Here is a 20570-nt window from a genome sequence, read left to right as displayed (position 1 = left end):
TTAAAATTTCATAATGAAAAATAAATATTTAAAATATGACTTATTTTTTAAAACAATAAATTAAAAAGTCAATCGATAGACACTTATCTCAAGTGAGGTTGATAAAAAAAATATTTTGGAGTTTTACTACCATCATTACTTGCAAGGGTGAAAAGGATAATTAACATGTAAAACAATATTAGAAGCTAGAATAAGCTCAAAGAAAGTTGAAATGCTATATCTATTCAAAGTTGAAAATGTCTACAAAAGTATGTATATTATAAAGGTGAGTAACAGTAAAAATAACATCGATATTCAATATGCATCCAAATATAGTTCTCAAAAGAAATACCTATGATAAATCACTCATGATAACAATTGAAACAGCTAAAATCCTATGTAAAAGTAGGTTGAATCATGTTTAAATATTTTAGATCATGAATAACTAAGAAATGTTAATATGCTTTTGAACTTGTTTTGAGTACTAGGATATATAAATTCTAGTATAAAAAATGCTCATGTTATATTTCTAAAATTTAATTTTAAGGTATTAAAAAATTTGAATTAAAGAATTTAAAAGAGATAAGTTTCAAATGATAATACATAACAATAATATACATGGATTTGATAACATGGATTTTTTTTTTAAGATTTGCCTACGTACAATTCTCATCCATTGTGGAGATTTTCATTATAAAATAGTACTCTAAGATATTATTTTCTTAAATATTTTCAGACAAAACTTTGATTAAAATTTAATGAGTTTAAAAATATTATATATTCTTTGCTAAAACATTCTCAGGTTAAATAATGACTCAAATATTTAAAGGATCTAAGAGTCCTATATATTATTGCGTCAATAATTCTCAAATTAAGTTTGATTACTATTGGATTAGGTTAAAAAAGTTCAAACCAAACACGATTTTGGATACCTTGAACAATGGCTTTTTATGAATAATATGGAAATGGAATCATATTTTTTTTTATTTGGATCATATCTTATCTATCTAAACCTTCCTAAAAACATGAAAAATGCTTAACTAAATTCTCACCTCCTCTAACAAGCAAACAATATAAATAGGGGTGCCATTAGTACCTTTTGGTATGGTTTTCACACCCACATATACATTATTATTATTATTATTATTATTATTATTATTATTATTATTATTATTATTATTTCACCTCAAAGACTCTTTTGGATTGGTCATCAAAGTCCCTTTACAAGTATCTAAACTACATGGAAATGGCAACGTCAAGAACCTAACCTAGAACAAGAAAATTTGTCACAACCTTGTGTCTTGATTTCACAAAAGAATCTTAAATCTACTTCTTGAACATTAGTGTCATCTGTGGCCAGACATGATCGCTTGTTGCAATTTTTTTCTTTGGGTTATTTCTCACCACCTACCCATGGCCATCACTACCAACATACCTAAAATTTTAACTCTTACATTTTAAAAAAATACAAAATTGATAACTCCTCAAATTTTGGCTCCTGCCTACCTAGTACTTACGTGCTTCGATATCTCCCATCTAGGGATGTTCATAAAAAAAGCTAAAATGTGATTAATCAGTTAAAAAATCATAACCACTTTTTAATTAACTAATTTAATAAAATAATTTTAAAAATTATATCCATATTTTTTAGAATTGGTTAAATAAAATCAAATTAAAAAAATGGTTTTTAACCAATTAACCAAAACCGAAACCAAATTAAAATCTCTCCCCCTTCCTCTCTCTTTCTCTCTCCCTCCCTTCTTTCTCTTCTTCTCTCTCTCCTCTTTCTCTCCTCCTATCTCTCTCTCCTTTTCTTTCCTTCTCTCCCTCCTCTCTCTCTCATTTTTCTCTTTCTCCTCCTCCACTTTGTCTCTCTCCTTCTCTCTCGCCCCATCCTCTCTCTCTCTCTCTTTACCCTCTTTCTCTCTCTCATCTCTCTCTAATCTCTCTTCCCCTTCTCTCTCCTTTCTCTCTTTCTCTCCCCTCCTCTCTCTTCTTCTCCCCCCTTCTTTCCCCTCTCCTCTCTCTCTCCCCCTTCCTTCCCTTCTCCTCTCTCTCTCTTCCCTCTCTATCTCCTCTCCCCTTCTCTCTCTCATTTTCCTCTTTCTCCCCCTTCTCTCTCTCCTCCTCCCTTCTCTCCTCTCTATCTCCCTTTCTCTCTCTCTCTCTCTCTCTCTCTCTCTCTCTCTCTCTCTCTCTCCCCTCCCTGTTTTCTCTCTCTCCTCCCCTTCTCCTCTTTCTCCACCTCCCCTTTCTTTTTCTCTCCCTTGTCTCTCTATGCTTCTTTCTCTCTCTCCCCATGCTCTCTCTCTCCTTTCTACTTTCTCTCTCTCCTTCTCTCTCTCTGTCTTTCTCTCCTTCTCTCCCCTCTCTCTTCTTCTCTCTCTCCTTGTCCTCTTTCTCCCCCTCCCTTCTCTCTCTTCCTCTCTCTACTCATCTCTCCCCTTCCCCTCTCTCCCCTCATCTATCTTTTCCTCTTCCTCTCTCTCTCTCTCCTCTCCTTCTCTCTCTCCCATATCTATCTCTTTTCTCCTCTCTTTTCCCTTCTCTCTCTTTCTCCTCTCTCCCTCCTCTCTCGCTCTCTCCCCTTTCCCTCCTCTCTCTCCCCCTCCCCTCTTTTTCTCTCTCTCTTTTTTTCCTTTTCTCTCATTCTCTCTCTCGCTTCTCTCTATTTTCTTTCCTTATTTCTCTCTCTCCTCCTCTTCCTCTCTTCATTCTCTCTCCTTCTCCTCTTTCTTTCCCTATTCTTTCTTTTCTCTTTCTCTCTCAGCCTTCTCTTACTCTCTATTTTCATTCTCTCTCTTTTTTCCTCTTCTCTCCAAAGCGAGAGAGGAAAAAGAGAGAGAGAAAAGAAAAAGGAGAAAGATGAGAAGAGAGAAGAAGGAGAGGAGAAAGAGAAGAAGAGAGAGAAAGAGGGCAAGGAGAAAGAGAGAAAGAGAGGAGAGAGAGAGAGACATAAAGAGAGAATGAGAGAGAGAGATAGAGAGAGAGAGAGAGAAAGAGAGGAGGGGAGAGGGAAGGAGGGAGGCATAGGAGGGGAGAGAGAAAGAGGGAAAGGGAGAGAGAGGGAGAGAAAGATAGAGAGAAAGAAAGGAGAGGGGGAGAAAGAGGGGAAGGGGAGAGAGAGAGAGAGAGAAGGAAGAGAAGAGGGGGAGAGAAAATGAGAGACATGGGGAGAAGGAGATAAGAAAAAGTTACTCATACCATTTAGAAAGAAAATTATTTACATTAGAAAAAATTATTTATAGAAAATGCTGAAAAGAGATAAGAAAGAAAAAGGAATGAAGCAATGGAAGGGATTTCATTATTTATAAATGTTACTCGTATTATTTAGAAAGAAAAAATAATAATTTTTAGATTAAAAAAATTCAATTTAAAAAAAAGGTTTAAAATTTGGGTTTTTGTATGTAAAAAAAATTAATTTTTGTGTAAAAACCAGTTTTTAGGTGTAAAAACCAATTTTGGTATAAAAACCGGTTTTTTAGTGTAAAAATCGATTTTTGGTATAAAAACCGATTTTTCTATATAAAAACCAGTTATTATTTTAAAAATCAGTTTCAAATTTTATTAACCGGTTAATAATCGATTTTATCATGTACAACCAATTTGATTAATTAACTAAGACTATATTTTTGGTTAACCAAAAAACTGATTTGGTTTTTAGATTAACCAAACCATGAACACCTCTACTCCCATAAGAAAGGTCAATACCCATCCCTATTAATTTTGAGCCACTTCAAACGGCGCAGTGGTGCACGAAATTGTGATCTCAATGGTGCCAAAAACTTGGTACGCACAATTATAATCTCAATTCTTCTTCACAACTTCGCACAATTAACCAGCAAGTGCACTGGGTCGTCCAAGTAATAAACCTTACGTGAGTAAGGGTCGATCCCACGGAGATTGTAGGTTTGAAGCAAGCTATGGTCATCTTGTAAATCTCAGTCAGGCGGATTCAAATGGTTATGGATATTTGATAATTAAAATATAAATAAAATATAAAATAGGATAGAGATACTTATGTAATTCATTGGTAGGAATTTCAGACAAGCGTATGGAGATGCTTTGTTCCTTCTGATTCTCTGCTTTCCTATTGTCTTCATTCAATCCTTCTTACTCCTTTCCATGGCAAGCTGTATGTTGGGCATCACCGTTGTCAATGGCTACTTCCCGTCCTCTCAGTGAAAATGGTCCAAAATGCACTGTCACCGTACGGCTAATCATCTGTCGGTTCTCGATCATGTTGGAATAGGATCCAGTGATCCTTTTGCGTCTGTCACTACGCCCAACACTCACGAGTTTGAAGCTCGTCACAGCCATCCCATCCCAGATCCTACTCGGAATACCACAGACAAGGTTTAGACTTTCCGGATCTCAAGAATGGCCGCCAATAATTCTAGCTTATACCACGAAGACTCCGATCTTTTGGAAAGGAGGCTAAGAGATAAATGCTCAAGCTAAGGTAGAACGGGAGTGGTTATCAGGCGCGCGTTCATAGGTTGAGAATAGTGATGAGTGTCACGGATCATCACATTCATCATGTTGAAGTGTAAGCGAATATCTTAGAATAGGAATAAGCTTGAATTGAATGGAAAAACAATAATACTTTGCATTAATTCATGAGGAACAGCAGAGCTCCACACCTTAATCTATGGGGTGTAGAAACTCCACCGTTGAAAATACATAAGTGATAGTGGTCCAGGCATGGCCGAATGGCCAGCCTCCAAACGTCTAAGATAGCATAAAACTGATCAAAGATCTCCATACAATAGTAAAAAGTCCTATTTATACTAAACTAGTTACTAGGGTTTACAGAGATAAGTAAATGATGCAGAAATCCACTTCCGGGGCCCACTTGGTGTGTGCTTGGGTTGAGCATTGAGCTTTCATGTATAGAGACTCTTTTTGGAGTTAAACGCCAGGTTGTAGCCTGTTTCTGGCGTTTAACTCCAGAATAAGGCAGGGAGTTGGCGTTTGAACGCCAGTTTGCATCATCAAAACTCGTGCAAAGTATGGAATATTATATATTACTGAAAATCCCTGGATGTCTACTTTCCAACGCAATTAAGAGCGCACCAATTGGGTTTCTGTAGCTCCAGAAAATCCATTTGGAGTGTAGGGAGGTCAGAATCCAATAGCATCTGCAGTCCTTCTTCAGCCTCTGAATCAGATTTTTGCTCAAGTCCCTCAATTTCAGCCAAAAATTACCTAAAATCACCGAAAAATACACAAACTCATAGTAAAGTCCAGAAATGTGATTTTTATTTAAAAACTATTAAAAATATTATAAAAATTAACTAAACCATACTAAAAACATACTAAAAACAATGCCAAAAAGCGTATAAATTATCCGCTCATCACAATACCAAACTTAAATTGTTGCTTGTCCCCAAGCAACTGAAAATCATAGTTATGGCCTTGCACTCTCTCTTGGGATTTTCTTTGGGGTATTGCTTGGGAGAGTACTTGGAGGAGTGTCAATAATCTTCTTACTCAGCTGACCTACATGTGCCTCTAAATTTCTAATGGATGACCTTGTTTCATTCATGAAACTTAGTGTGGTCTTGGATAGATCAGAGACTGTGGCTGCCAGGCCAGAATGGCTCTGTTCAGAGTTCTCTGTCTGTTGTTGAGAAGATGATGGAAAAGGCTTGCTATTGCTAAACCTATTTATTCCACCATTATTATTATTAAAGCCTTGATTAGGCTTCTGTTGATCCTTCCATGAGAAATTTGGATGATTTCTCTATGAAGGATTATAGGTGTTTCCATAGGGTTCTCCCATGTAATTCACCTCTGCCATTGCAGGGTTCTCAGGATCATAAGCTTCTTCTTCAGAAGATGCTTCCTTAGTACTGTTGGTTGCAGTTTGCAATCCATTCAGACTCTGAGAAATCATATTGACTTGTTGAGTCAATATTTTGTTCTGAGCCAATATGGCATTCAGAGTATCAATTTCAAGAACTCACTTCTTCTGAGGCGTCCCATTGTTCATAGGATTCCTCTTAGAGGTGTACATGAACTGGTTATTTGCAACTATTTCAATGAGTTCCTGAGCTTCTGCAGGGGTTTTCAAATGAAGAGATCCTCCTGCAGAATGGTCCAAAGACATTTTTGACAACTCAGACAGACCATCATAGAATATACATATGATGTTCCATTCTGGAAGCATGTCAGTAGGACACCTTTTGATCAGTTGCTTATATCTTTCCCAAGCTTCATAGAGGGATTCACCTTCCTTCTGTCTGAAGGTTTGGATTTCCATTCTAAGCTTGTTCACCTTTTGAAGTGGAAAGAATTTGGCCAGAAAAGTACTGACCAGCTTATCCCAAGAGTTCAGGCTATCCTTAGGTTGTGAATCCAACCATGTTCTAGCTCTGTCTCTTATAGCAAAAAGGAAAAGCAGAAGCCTGTAGACCTCGGGATCAACTCCATTGGTCTTGACAATGTCACAGACTTGCAAGAATTCAGCTAAAAACTGATGAGGATCTTCCATTAGAAGTCCATGAAACTTGCAGTTCTGCTGCATCAGAGAAACTAATTGAGGCTTAAGCTCAAAATTGTTTGCTCCAATTGTAGGGAGTGAGATGCTTCTTCCATAGAAGTTAGAAGAGGGTGCAATATAGTCACCAAGCATCTTCCTTGCATCTCCACCATTTTTATTAGGTTCGGCCATGTCTCCTTGTTTTTCGAAAATTTCTGTCAGGTCTTCTTCAGAGAGTTGTGCTTTAGCTTCCCTCAGCTTCCTCTTCAGAGTCCTTTCAGGTTCAGGAGAAGAAGATGGGTTTCGAATTTTGGGTGGGAGAGAAGTGTTAGTAGATAAATAAATAGAAGGAGATGTGAGAGGGGGAGAAAATTCGAATTTAATTTAAAATAAAAGGAAAATATTTTTGTTTTTATTTCAACTATAAGTTAAAATTCAAAAATTAAAAAGAGAAATAAAATTAAAATTAAAATTTGAAATAATTAGTTAATTAAAAAGAATTTTGAAAAAAAAGGGTGAGGAGTTTTCGAAATTTAGAGAGAGAAAATTAGTTAGGTAGTTTTGAAAAAGATAAGAATCAAACAAAGAGATGAGATTAATTGAAAAAGATTTGAAAATCAATTTTGAAAAGATAAGAAGTTAGAAAAGATTTTGAAATTGATTTTGAAGAAGATATGATTGAAATTTATTTTAAAAAGGATTTGAAAAAAAAATTAAAAAGATTTGATTTTGAAAATTGAAGTTAATTACTTGACTAACAAGAAACTAAAAGATATGATTCTAAAATTTAAAGATTGAACCTTTCTTAATAGGCAAGTAATAAACTTTAAAATTTTTTTGAATCAATCACATTAATTGTTAGTAAAGATTTTGAAATTATGAAATGAAATTAAGAAAAAGATTTTTAAAAAATTATTTTTAAAATTTTCGAAAATCATAAAAGAAAAATGAAAAAGATTTGATTTTTTTTTTTGAAAAAAGTTTTGAAAAGATAGGATTTTTAAATTGAAAATTTGACTTGACTCATAAGAAACAACTAAATTTTAAAAATTTTTTACTAAGTCAAACCAAATTTTCAAAATTCATGAAAAGAATAAGGGAAAGATATTTTTTTATTTTTGAATTTTTAATGAAGAAAGAGAAAAATAATAAAAAGACTCAAAACATGAAAATTATGGATCAAAACACACAATGCATGCAAGAACACTTTGAATGTCAAGATGAACACCAAGAACATTTTGAATGTCAAGATGAATATCAAGAACTTATTTTTGAAAATTTTTAAGAAAAGACACACATGCAAGACACCAAACTCAGAAATTTTCAATGTTCAGACACTAACAAATTGAAAATGCATATGAAAAACAAGAAAAGACACAAAACAAGAAAATGCAAAGATCAAACAAAGAAGATTATCAAGAACAACTTGAAGATCATGAAGACACATGCATGTATTTTTCAAAAATTTTTAGGAAAAATTAAAAAGATGCAAATAACACTAAACTTACAATTTGACACTAAACTCAAACAAGAAACATAAAAAAAAATTTTTGTCTTTATGATTTTATTAAATTTTTTTTGGCATTTTTCGAAAATTAATTTGAAAAAGAAAAATAAGGATTTCGAAATTTTTAATAAGAATGCCAGGAATCATGCAATGTTATTCTAAAACTCCGGTCCAGGAATTAGACATGGCTTACTAGCCAGCCAAGCTTTCAGTGAAAGCTTCGGTCCAAAACACTAGACATGGCCAATGGCCAGCCAAGCTTTAGCAGATCATTGCTTAGAACAGCTAAATTGATGAGAAAGACTGAGAAGCTCTTCTAAGGATAAGTGAAACCTCGGTCCAAAAGATTAGACATGGCTTAACAGCCAGCCAGGATTCAACATATCTCATGAAACTCTAGAATTCATTCTTAAAAATTTTGAAGAACAAAATAATTTTTTTTTGAAAACATTTTTTTTCGGAAATAAAAATAATAAAAACAAAAAGCTTAACATTAAAATAAAATTACCTAATCTGAGCAACAAGGTGAACCGTCAGTTGTCCAAACTAGAAAAATCTCCGGCAACGGCGCCAAAAATTTGGTGCACGAAATTGTGATCTCAATGGCGCCAAAAACTTGGTACGCACAATTATAATCTCAATTCTTCTTCACAACTTCGCACAACTAACCAGCAAGTGCACTGGGTCGTCCAAGTAATAAACTTTACGTGAGTAAGGGTCGATCCCACGGAGATTGTCAGCTTGAAGCAAGCTATGATCATCTTGTAAATCTCAGTCAGGCGGATTCAAATGGTTATGGATATTTGATAATTAAAATATAAATAAAATATAAAATAGGATAGAGATACTTATATAATTCATTGGTAGGAATTTCAGACAAGCGTGTGGAGATGCTTTGTTCCTTCTGATTCTCTGCTTTCCTATTGTCTTCATTCAATCCTTCTTACTCCTTTCCATGGCAAGCTGTATGTTGGGCATCACCGTTGTCAATGGCTACTTCCCGTCCTCTTAGTGAAAATGGTCCAAAATGCGCTGTCACCGCACGGCTAATCATCTGTCGGTTCTCGATCATGTTGGAATAGGATCCAGTGATCCTTTTGCGTCTGTCACTACGCCCAACACTCGCGAGTTTGAAGCTCGTCACAGCCATCCCATCCCAGATCCTACTCGGAATACCACAGACAAGGTTTAGACTTTTCAGATCTCAAGAATGGCCGCCAATAATTCTAGCTTATACCACGAAGACTCCGATCTTTTGGAAAGGAGGCTAAGAGATAAACGCTCAAGCTAAGGTAGAACGGGAGTGGTTGTCAGGCACGCGTTCATAGGTTGAGAATAGTGATGAGTGTCACGGATCATCACATTCATCATGTTGAAGTGCAAGCGAATATCTTAGAATAGGAATAAGCTTGAATTGAATGGAAAAACAATAATACTTTGCATTAATTCATGAGGAACAGCAGAGCTCCACACCTTAATCTATGGGGTGTAGAAACTTCACTGTTGAAAATACATAAGTGATAGTGGTCCAGGCATGGCAGAATGGCCAGCCTCTAAATGTCTAAGATAGCATAAAACTGATCAAAGATCTCCATACAATAGTAAAAAGTCCTATTTATACTAAACTAGTTACTAGGGTTTACAGAGATAAGTAAATGATGCAGAAATTCACTTCCGGGGCCCACGTGGTGTGTGCTTGGGCTGTGCATTGAGCTTTCATGTGTAGAGACTCTTTTTGGAGTTAAACGCCAGGTTGTAGCCTGTTTCTGGCGTTTAACTCTGATTTGCAACCTGTTTCTCGCGTTTAACTCTAGAATAGGGCAGGGAGTTGGTGTTTGAATGCCAGTTTGCATCGTCAAAACTCGTGCAAAGTATAGACTATTATATGTTGCTGGAAAGCCCTGGATGTCTACTTTCTAACGCAATTGAGAATGCACCAATTGGGTTTTTGTAGCTCCAAAAAATCTATTTCGAGTGCAGGGAGGTCAGAATCCAACAGCATCTGCCGTCCTTCTTCAGCCTCTGAATCAGATTTTTGCTCAAGTCTCTCAATTTTAGCCAGAAATTACCTGAAATCACAGAAAAATACACAAACTCATAGTAAAGTCCAGAAATGTGATTTTTATTTAAAAACTAATAAAAATATAATAAAAATTAACTAAAACACACTAAAAACATACTAAAAACAATGCCAAAAAACGTATAAATTATCCGCTCATCACGCGATAGCCACGACATGCTGCATTTGCCACTCCTTTCAGAAAATTTTGGATTTAATTCGAATGAGTTTTAGGTGATTCCTAAAATTTCTCCTTTTACAATTAATCAATTGCAACAATGATAATCACCCGCACTTTTATTCCAATCAGTAAAAATTTTTTGGTTTCTCATATAAAAAAATCATCAATTAATGATGTTAATAGTAAGCTTTTCCTGGTTTCGTTTCTCTCTATCATTGAAAAAAATTGATTACTAAAGGAGAAATCTAAAGTTTAAAATAAATATGTACATGGTGTAACACCTTACCACACTGAATCTTATGCTTAAGTCATAAAACAGAATTGATAAGATATTACGACCTCTAAAAATAAAATCATATATATAATAATAGTGAAAAAGATCTTTAACTATGAGTCTTTGAAGAAAAGGGTAAAGCAAATCGTTAAATTGAAAAGCGCAATACTTACAAAACGATAAAGTAAGCGAATCAAAGTAGAAGATAGCTAACACGGATATATATATATATATATATATATATATATATATATATATATATATATACTCACACACATACATACAAAAGAGTGCCAAAATACAGATAACAAAGCTCAAGACTCGGCTCGCGAAAGTAACCGGTCCGAGCATATATATATATATATATATATATATATATATATATATATATATATATATATATATATATATATATATATATATACTGTATTAATTCCTCTTAGAGGTTATTTTAGAGAAATAGGTTCTGTAACTCTGTATTTTAGGTTTTTTTTGGGTTGTCATATATATATATATATATATATATATATATATATATATATATAAACAGTGGAGATAATAAGTATCTATATAATTACATATAACCAAAATAAAGTCCCAAGAGATAAGAATCTTCGCTAACTCAAAAGCTTCCAGCATGCCTCAGCGAGGAGTCTCACGTCCTGCATCTGAAAACCACAAAATCCGCATGGAGTGAGAACCAGAGATTCTCAGCATGGTAACAGTGCCCATATATCTAACATGTAATGTTCTGAGAAAGCCGAAGGTACTCCTAGAACTTTCGACATATAATTAAAATCTTGTTAACATAACTAAACCATGAAAATGAAATAGGCAACTAGCTAAGGGTCTTTACTCTATCTAAAACTCCCCTTTCCAACTCCTCCGAACCTCCCAACCGACACCGGAATTTGATATTACAAACACAATTATTTCACGCAAGGAAATCACAAATAGAAAGCAGATACAGCAGATAAACAGGTAACAAGTAGTGATGCAATCAATTAGGCATTCCAAACAAAACATACCAAACAAACATATAGATGCATATGATGCATGCCTGTCCTATTGGCTGATGTGTCTCATCTGTCAGTTATAAAGCCAACCCGACATATCTGGTAGCTAACCCGGACACAGTCTCTCTATTGCGCTTTAATACCATTAGAGAAAATTTGTACCCTGTCACCATTAGAGGGTATCTGTGCCCTGTCACAATTAGAGGGTATGTATGCCATGTCATCATTAGAGAATGCCTTGTCATCCTTACAACCAAAGAGAGAAACACAAGCATACTCATCCAACATTTTTCATCATGATTCATTTACCACATTCATTCATTAATCATATATGCATCTCCGGCATACTCGCCATATTTTCAAGCTTCCTCAATTAATCATAATCATTTAATCATCAATCAGATTTCAGTAATAATTCTTCTTTTATTTTCTTTTACATTCATTCATTCATTCACTCATTTTTTAAACTTTCTTCATCTCCAAGTTACCACTCCTCCCTATCTTTTTCTCACCACTCAAAATACAACTAAGTTTTAGGGGCTAAAAGAGTAAAAATAGAGGTTTAGAGGTTTGAAATTAGGTTTTAAAACACAAAATCCACTTTGCTGAAAATAGGGGTCACGCGTGGGCCACGCGTACGCATGGGCGTGCATTTTTGTTTCCTCGCGTACGCGAGCTACCCAACCCAAAAAGGTTGGTCGCGTCGCGTGCAGGTGGTCGCGTACACAACCCCTCAAAAATCACTGTTCGCGTACGCAAGCACCCTGCTCACGTATGCAAAATGCCCAACCCGAAGAGGTTGGTCATGTCGCATGTAGTAGTCGCGTACACAAGCTGTGCAGAACAGCAAAAGTGTTAATGCTACAGAATATTCAATTTTGCACTCCAAACTTTTGACGCTCATAACTTATTCGTTTTAAAATATTTTTCACCCGTTCTTCGAACGGCGTAAACTTCACGGACCCAATTTTCATATGAAATAATTTTAAAACAATTTGGGATCCGGAAGCCAAGTTATGACTCGCCAAAATTTGGCTAAAAATTAAATTTACACAAAATCCTCAAACCTCTATTTTCAAAACCTACCAATTCCTAGTCTTTTAAAACCAACCAAAACCTCATCCATATGTCACACAAAGTGGATGGCCTCGTTAATGTCACACACAATTTCTTGCACACACAAAAGTTCATATGGACATGGTTTTCCGCACTAGCGATAGCTCGCATACATGAGATACTATTGTGTACGGGAGATGAATTTTGCCACATTCCATATTAATGAAGCATGTGTCCCAAGCCCCACTACCCCCTCCACTGATGTGGCTTCTGAAGAAGAAAAGAGAAATTTAAAGGGATGAGGAGTTAAGTTTCCATTAGGTTAGTTTTAGGTTTTAGAGTAATTTTAAAGATAGAAGTTTTCCATTCTCTGTAGGATTTTAGTTTTCTTCTTTAAGTTTAGTCTCTAAAATTAAACTTTATTATTAGTTATTTAAATTTTCTGCATGATTTAAGACACAAAGTTCATATCCTTCAAGTTCTAGGTGGTTTGTACTTTATTTTTATAATACTTTGTTTAGGTTTATGAATGCTTAGCTTGTTGATTGAAATCTTTATTTGAATATTATGAATGATTACCTATTAATTATCTTGCATTTATGTTTAGTTAAATATTTTTTATTTTTTGTTCAATTTAAGTAAAGTTAGGATTTTGTTCTTAAATATTCCAATGTTAATTAAGTTTTATTTGTGCACTTTAAGTACTTGATGAAATGTCTCTAATTATTATGAAGTAGAATTCCTGTTTTTGCCTTATGGATAAAATTCAGGAAAGTCTTGCGTTCAATTCTATTTTGTTATGATATTATTTCTCCCAAAAGTTTAAGTTGATAAGAGAAGATAACATGAATGATTATATCGTTAACACATTCCTTTAAGAAAGAGTCTCTTTTGGATTTTTTTGCATATTTTTTTTTCTTTAGACACTACTAGAAAACTAGTTATTACAGACGGATATTTTCGACGGATTTTATCCCATGGAAATACAGACAAAATTTGTGAGAGATTTTTTTTTGGAAAAAAAATGAATTAGCATAAATTACAGATGGAAAAGATAATCCGTGGATAATTCTGTCGGAAAAATTAATTTTTTTTCGTGGGAAATGGTTACCGATGGAAAATCCATCTATAATTAAATGGACAAAAACGCTGTATTTTATTAAATTATTACAGACAGAAAATCTGTCTATAATTTAAAATTTTCCGTCGGAAATGTTGATATTATGCGTTTATGATCGTTTGTGCCCGAGCTCCATTCATTCACAGCACCAAATCAAACGAGCTAAACCTAGCATTCCCCTCTCCGTCGACGAGCTTCTTCTTCTCATTTCCTCACCCACAGCGCCACCATCGGCCACCCTAACCGCCGCAGCTACCTTCTCCTTCTTCTCCTCTTTTTTAAACACTGAACCAGTAGAACACAGCCCCTGTCCCTATCGTTCTTTCTCGTTCACAAAACAAAGCAAGCTCAAGCTCCACCACCACCTCCCCTCAAGCTCGCATATCTTCTCAGTGCTACAGCCATCATCTCCTCCAGTCAATGTCGCAACTATCTTCGCACAAGCCCTAGCTCTGTGGCAACCAAAATCAGTTCCTCCGCCAGCTGCGGTTCCACCTCTCTCTTTCCCCCTGTTCGTACCGTAGAGACCAGGTTTTGGTTTTAAAATTCTTTAAATTTCTGTTGAGTTCAATTAATTTTGTTTAGTTAGTTTGATTTTAGTAATTAGTTTAGTTAGATTTATTTTCTGATTAGTGAATTTTTAGGTTGTTAAAATAGGATTAGATTAGGTTTTGATTCTGAATAGCTGAGAAATGTTTAAAATAGAATTTTTAGGTTGGTTTCTTATTAGTTAGATTTGAGACATTATTACATGAAATTGGTACATGAATGCAAATTTTTAAACTAAAAATAGTTAAAAAGGTACTGCTTTTACAACCATGTTAAAATTGATGCTTGGTTGGTGAGTAAAAAGCATCTTTTAAAAATTAGAAGCAGCCTAATTGCATTTTATGTCTCAATTACAGCATGCATATAGAGATGGTCGTCTTGAGGAGGTAGTTCTGCGACATCTTGGAGCTGTAGATGGTAATACAGTGATTGCCAAAGATATCAGGTTGCTTTTGTGCTCCTTTATTGTTCTATAGTTTATGGCCTTCTGCTTTTTGACTTTAGATTCCTTTCTGTTATGTTTTTGTTCATTTACTAACAAAATACATGATGATATCTGCTACCAATTCTTTCTGACTTCTGTAGCTGATTGGTAGAAGTCATTAGAAGTCATAAGGTTTCTACTTTCTACTGATTTGTTTTTTCGTTTCATCTTGCTTTGGTTTGGTGCATTATCTACTAGGTGATGGGTTCAAATGCTGGAAATGGTGGTGCTTGATTCACAGCTTAACTATTGCCAATGGGTTCAAATTACTATTAACAATAGAGATCTTTTGATTATTTTACTGATTGGTTTATATTTGATAAAAATATTGCTACGGTTTGTTAAAAAATTCTAAGGCAATAGTTATTAATTCTTTTATATAGACAATGTTACCCATTTATCGCTATGTTTAATGCCTTATGCAGTTTATATACTTGTTTGTTTCTCAGGTTATCCACTTGATAATATTAAACATTTCTCTGACAAAGAATTGAGAATGACTAGTGATAATTATCATCCAAGCAATAAGACAGGAGGACGAGATTTTGGAATTGAATGTAAGAATAACTCATGTATAAGTTGAATGTGGTGGATAGTTTTCTAATTTTATTTTGATATTATTGGATATTAGGGAAATCATTTGTAAGTGTATAACAGTATTAAGAGAGTTCTTGGTCATGTACTGTGAAACTTTGCTTATTGCTGCTTAGGTAATTTGAGATCAAAGTGTTGGTTTCTTCAAAAGAATTCTTCAATGAGCTCTGTGACTTCCTAAGCTCTAGCCCTGTTATTGCAATGGTTACAGCTTACACCTTACAATTTATAACTGACTCTTCCTATTTCTTACTTTTGGAATCAAACACAAAATACAAAACAATATGTTATTGTTTCTAGACTAGTCTGATTTTCCCTTAAATTCATGAAACAGGTTTGGGAAGGAGAAGGAGTCATAACTTATGGCCGAAAATTAATTGGAATATTTTGTTTCAATACAACAATAAATCAAATGGAATCTCAACCATACTATTGAAATAGATTCATGATAATGACACTGCAAGTTCATTTATTTACAAGTATGAGTTAAGTAACTTTTTTTCCCAATTTATATTTACCATCTTGAGTGAAACTTATAGTGAGTTTAGTATTTAGTAATAGTAGACATCATGAATAGGAGACCGGAACTTGAAGTTTTGACTTTTAAGCTATATATATATATATATATATATATATATATATATATATATATCCAAGAATTGAATATTATTATATACTCTCATCAAATATATGTTTTGTGTTGGACAATGAAAAATACTTGTGGACCGTGTTGGAGTAACATTATTATTGTTATGTCAAAATAGCATTTCCATGTACTATAAATTTTTTTGTACTGATTCAAGCAATTGCGAACTAATAAGTATTAACAGATGCTCATAATTTTCTCTGCAGCAATAGTAGGAATTAATATAACTAATAAGTTTTTTTATCATTTTAAAGTTATAAAAGTTCATTTCTGTGCATTAAGAATGTAACATTTATACTCTTGATTATTTTGTTAATTGCATGTAGCATATGACTCTCTGAATTTTCTTTTTGCAGGTAGATATCAAAGTGTCTCCAGGATCTCATGCTGATGAAATATTAGGTGAAGCTACCATTTCCCTTTGTTTTTCAGCGTTTAGCATGAGGATTCTGGGGTTACTACTCCACCTTGAATTTTAATATGAATACTTTATGTTCCATGTTTTCTCTGTTAAAAACTATGCTCAATCCTAATCATAACACAAGTTTTGGATTTTACTAATTTTCTGTTGTTGCAGTGAATAAGTAGTTAAATGATAAAGAGAGAGTTGTTGCTGCCTTGGAGAATCCTTTGATTTTTGCTTATTAAGCAAAACAAGTAACTTCAAATGTAGACATTCATGCCAAAATTAACAGTAAACTTGCACCAAGAGATTTCTAGTAAAAATATTTCTTGGTCAAGAATAACCCAAACAATGACCGTGGTGTCAACAAGGATAGATCCAGAAATATTATCATGGGGGCCAATAACATATATAATATTAAAAAATTATGCAAAAATTATATAATATAAAATGTATTACAAAAATATACCGAGAATATATTTTAAAATACAAAAAATATGTATGTACTTTTTATTAACGAAGTGGTCGATTTTTCGTATCATAAAATTTATCGATAATAGAATTTGTGTCAAATTTTTTAGCAATTTTCTTTTTAACATAATTAAAAGACAATTAGCAAGAAATTCATCTTTCATTTTGTTTCTGAGTTATATTCTTCACAATATTCATAGCTGAAAAAGATCTCTCAGTTGTAGTAGTTGAAACATAGAGAATTAATACCAAATGAATCAAGAAGGACGCTTACAAGAAGGAAAAAATTCATTTTATGAGATTTGAAAAATGTTATTTAATTTAAAAATATTAGTAATACTATCTTTTCAGATTTTTTTAATATTGTTACTTACTTTTTAGATATTAGAAATCATTAATATTTAAGTTAGATTAGACTTTTATTTATATTAAACTAAATACTAAATAATTTTTTAAAAAATTAAATCATACTTAATAACTTATTACTATTAATCTTTTTTTAAAAAAGCTGGGGGGCCGAGGCCTCCACTTCCCCCCCCCCCTAATGTCTGTCCCTGGGTGTCAACTGATTAGAATTAGAAATGTTATAGTTAGAACAACATAATTCGTATGTTCAAATTTTAAACTATTTGAATGTAGTGGATTCTATACAATTTTTCTTTATGATGAATGATTCCTCTATTTGTTAACCCAGCTGACTTATGTAGGGATTAAAAATTTTAAACTATTTGAATGTAGTGGATTCTATACAATTTTTCTTTATGATGAATGATTCCTCTATTTGTTAACCCAGCTGACTTATGTAGGGATTAAAATCAGAATTGGAGAAAGCTTCCCCTGCTTTGGGCCATAGTGCTATCTACTTGAAAGAATCACGCATCAATGCCTTGCCAAGGTTGGCATTCAGTTTTGGATATGATATTTTTTAGATTTTGGCTTTTTGTTTACTTTAGTCTACACCACATGAATGTGATCTCAGAATGAGTACATTTTAATGTAGCATGATGTAGCCTCCATTGTATTAGGGTGTAGTTGTATTTTCCCTTGGTATACGATAGTGCATCTCTTGGTTGAGCTTCATTTCTTCATTGCTAATTACTATTTGCTCAGCCAGCAGCTAATCTTGATATGGTTCACTATTTTGCATATTATTAATTTAAAGATATCAATTTTTATTTTGTTGATCACTAATCTGAGTTTGTTAATGATAGGGTCTATGTTCTCACTCTGGGCATTTTACTTTAGCTCCTAAGAGATGAGGAAGGAAAAAATCTTGGTCTGAAAGGCAGTGAGAAAAGCTCAGTTCAAAAAGATAACAATGAAAAAATGGCAGATGCAGAGGTAAGGAAACTTAGACTCCCATTCCATACCATATGACACACATACCTTATTGTGCATAACTAGCTATAAGCCATACCCTTAATTTTTTTCATTAATTCAGGGATCTTCAAATGGAGGAGGCGAGCCATCTGTAGCTCCAATGGAAGAGGGTAAAATTGACCAAATTCCTCTTTCTGCTATCTTCTTCGTTTCCTTTTTGTTTCTTTTTCCCTATTATCAATCCTCTTGCTGCTTCTGACACTCATTATCTGTGTCCATAGGTGAAAAAGTAACGCATATGACTGGAATATATGATTTGGTTGCCGTATTGACCCACAAGGGTAGAAGTGCTGATTCGGGACATTATGTTGGTTGGGTCAAGCAAGAACATGGTGTGTGAAAATTCTGTTCTTTATCTCAAAATTTTGTTGGTTGTCCCCACCACAACTTTCAACCCCTCTCAGGTAATTCTGTTCTTTATCTTAGAATAATGATCACAATTTATATTACCATGACTACTACGATGTCAGAAATGTAGAAATAGTAGACAGCTGCCACCCTTTTTTATGTGTCTTGTTCACGAGGTGAGATGATACTGATAATTAGAGGCGGCGACATTGCTTATCGACCTTTGGTCAATTTGTCATTAAATCATTATATGGTATTTCATAACATGTGATTTTCGAAACAGATAATGTCATTATGGACTGGTTACAAAATATATCTGAAAAAGGATAAGAGAAGGAACAAAAAGGCAAAGTTTTCTTGTGAGGAAAGCAGTGATGATGAAGAAAAAGAAGCAGCAGTAAGAGCAAGTGAAGTGAATTTTGCAGATAAGATAAGTGGAATTAACACAAGACCTCCTTCACCAACTTCATCTATTAATTATTAGAGCAGCAAAAATTGTTCAAATAAGTTAGGAAATTGAATAAGAGTTGCTTGCAACATAGGTCTTTCAATTTACTAGTATGAGAAAAATCATTTAGAGCCCTTTGGATACCCATTAACAACTTTTAATTTATTCAATACACTTTGTTGATGTATGTTTGTTACTTATTATTATAGTTGATGTATCAATACACTTTGTTTATATTTTGAATTATATTGACTTGCTTGTTTATAGTACTTTTCTTTTAGTTTGATAGTACAATGAATTTAATTATTTTTGAAATATTATAAATATTCAAATACAAATTAGATAAAAATTTGCATTAAATTTATATTTATTTTGTATGAAAACAAGTTTATTTTGCAATAAAAAAATCTAAAAAAATTCTATTTTACCTTACTGACAGATTTACGGACGGATTTTCTGTCTGTATTCAGAGTGTGGGATGATTTTCCAAGGTTCAAATTACAGACGAAAAATCTGTCGAAAAATCTGTTGCCAATTAACGACGGAAAATCCGTCTATAATTACTGACGAAAAATCCGTCGAAAAGTTTACCGTTTCAGGGAAATGGAGGGGAGAATTTACCGAGGAAAAATTTGTCGATAACTGGTAAAAATCCGTCGGTAATTTTTCGACGAAAAAAATCCGTCAGTAAATAATTTTTGACGAAGCTTTTACAGAAGGATAAAATCTGTCGGTAACCAAAAATCCGTTTGTAATAAAAACTAAATCTGTTTATAAATCTTTCTGTATTAAGCAATTTTTTAATTGTGAGATCAAACTCTACACATTTTAAACATAAATTAATAGAATAAAATAACATAAATAATTATATTTCTAACCTACTTAATGATTAATGAATTAGAGCAGTTGAATTAATATAATTAACATGTGACTTTAATTATCTTTACACGTTATTAATGGTCGACTTCTTAAGATGATTTATTAATTAAGTTGAGAAATTCTAATAGATTTTTTATATTATTATTGGTAAACTTATTATGATAATTTACTCTAATTACATTAATATCATTCATAATTTATGATTAATGAGATTTATATATAAATAAGGCTGAATCTCAACAACTCTATTGTATTTCGGACCCTTTTTTCTGCATTGTAATATTATTGGTTATGTTGTGCTATATGACTGCGATGTTGTTATGTATAATACATAAATGTATGTATGATTATGTGTGTTTACTATTGAGCAGTGCAGCATTATCATATTATTTGTAACATTTGGCTCTCCATGAAACAAGAGTCTCTAGCCTAATAATAATAATAAAAGAACGAAAATGTCTGATAACCAAAGAAAATCAGCCAAAAACAGCCATAAATTATCTTATTTAGCATTCAACCAATTATACAAGAGATTTTTTGTATAGCAATACTTTGATTTCCAATTTAGGCAGAACTCTTAGATTATTTATCTATTACATCACAATCATTTATCTCATAAATTAAATATAATATTGTTATTAAAAAATTAATAACAAAAAAACTAATTAAAAGCCTTTTAAAAAGAGGAGAAG

At 33.4% G+C, this 20570-nt stretch overlaps 1 non-coding gene across 1 annotated transcript; it reads left to right on the top strand.

Moving 5' to 3' along the window:
* Positions 1-6145: 6145 nt before the first annotated feature.
* LOC148546161 (small nucleolar RNA R71) lies at positions 6146-6253 on the top strand. The gene has a single exon (XR_015900563.1). It is a non-coding gene; the product is annotated as a small nucleolar RNA R71 (small nucleolar RNA).
* Positions 6254-20570: the final 14317 nt, after the last annotated feature.

This window comes from Arachis ipaensis, chromosome B9 (genome assembly GCF_059453495.1).
Source record: "Arachis ipaensis isolate K30076 ecotype BB chromosome B9, ASM5945349v1, whole genome shotgun sequence".
Lineage (NCBI taxonomy): Eukaryota > Viridiplantae > Streptophyta > Magnoliopsida > Fabales > Fabaceae > Arachis > Arachis ipaensis.
This window is presented reverse-complemented; position numbering and strand designations above follow the sequence as displayed.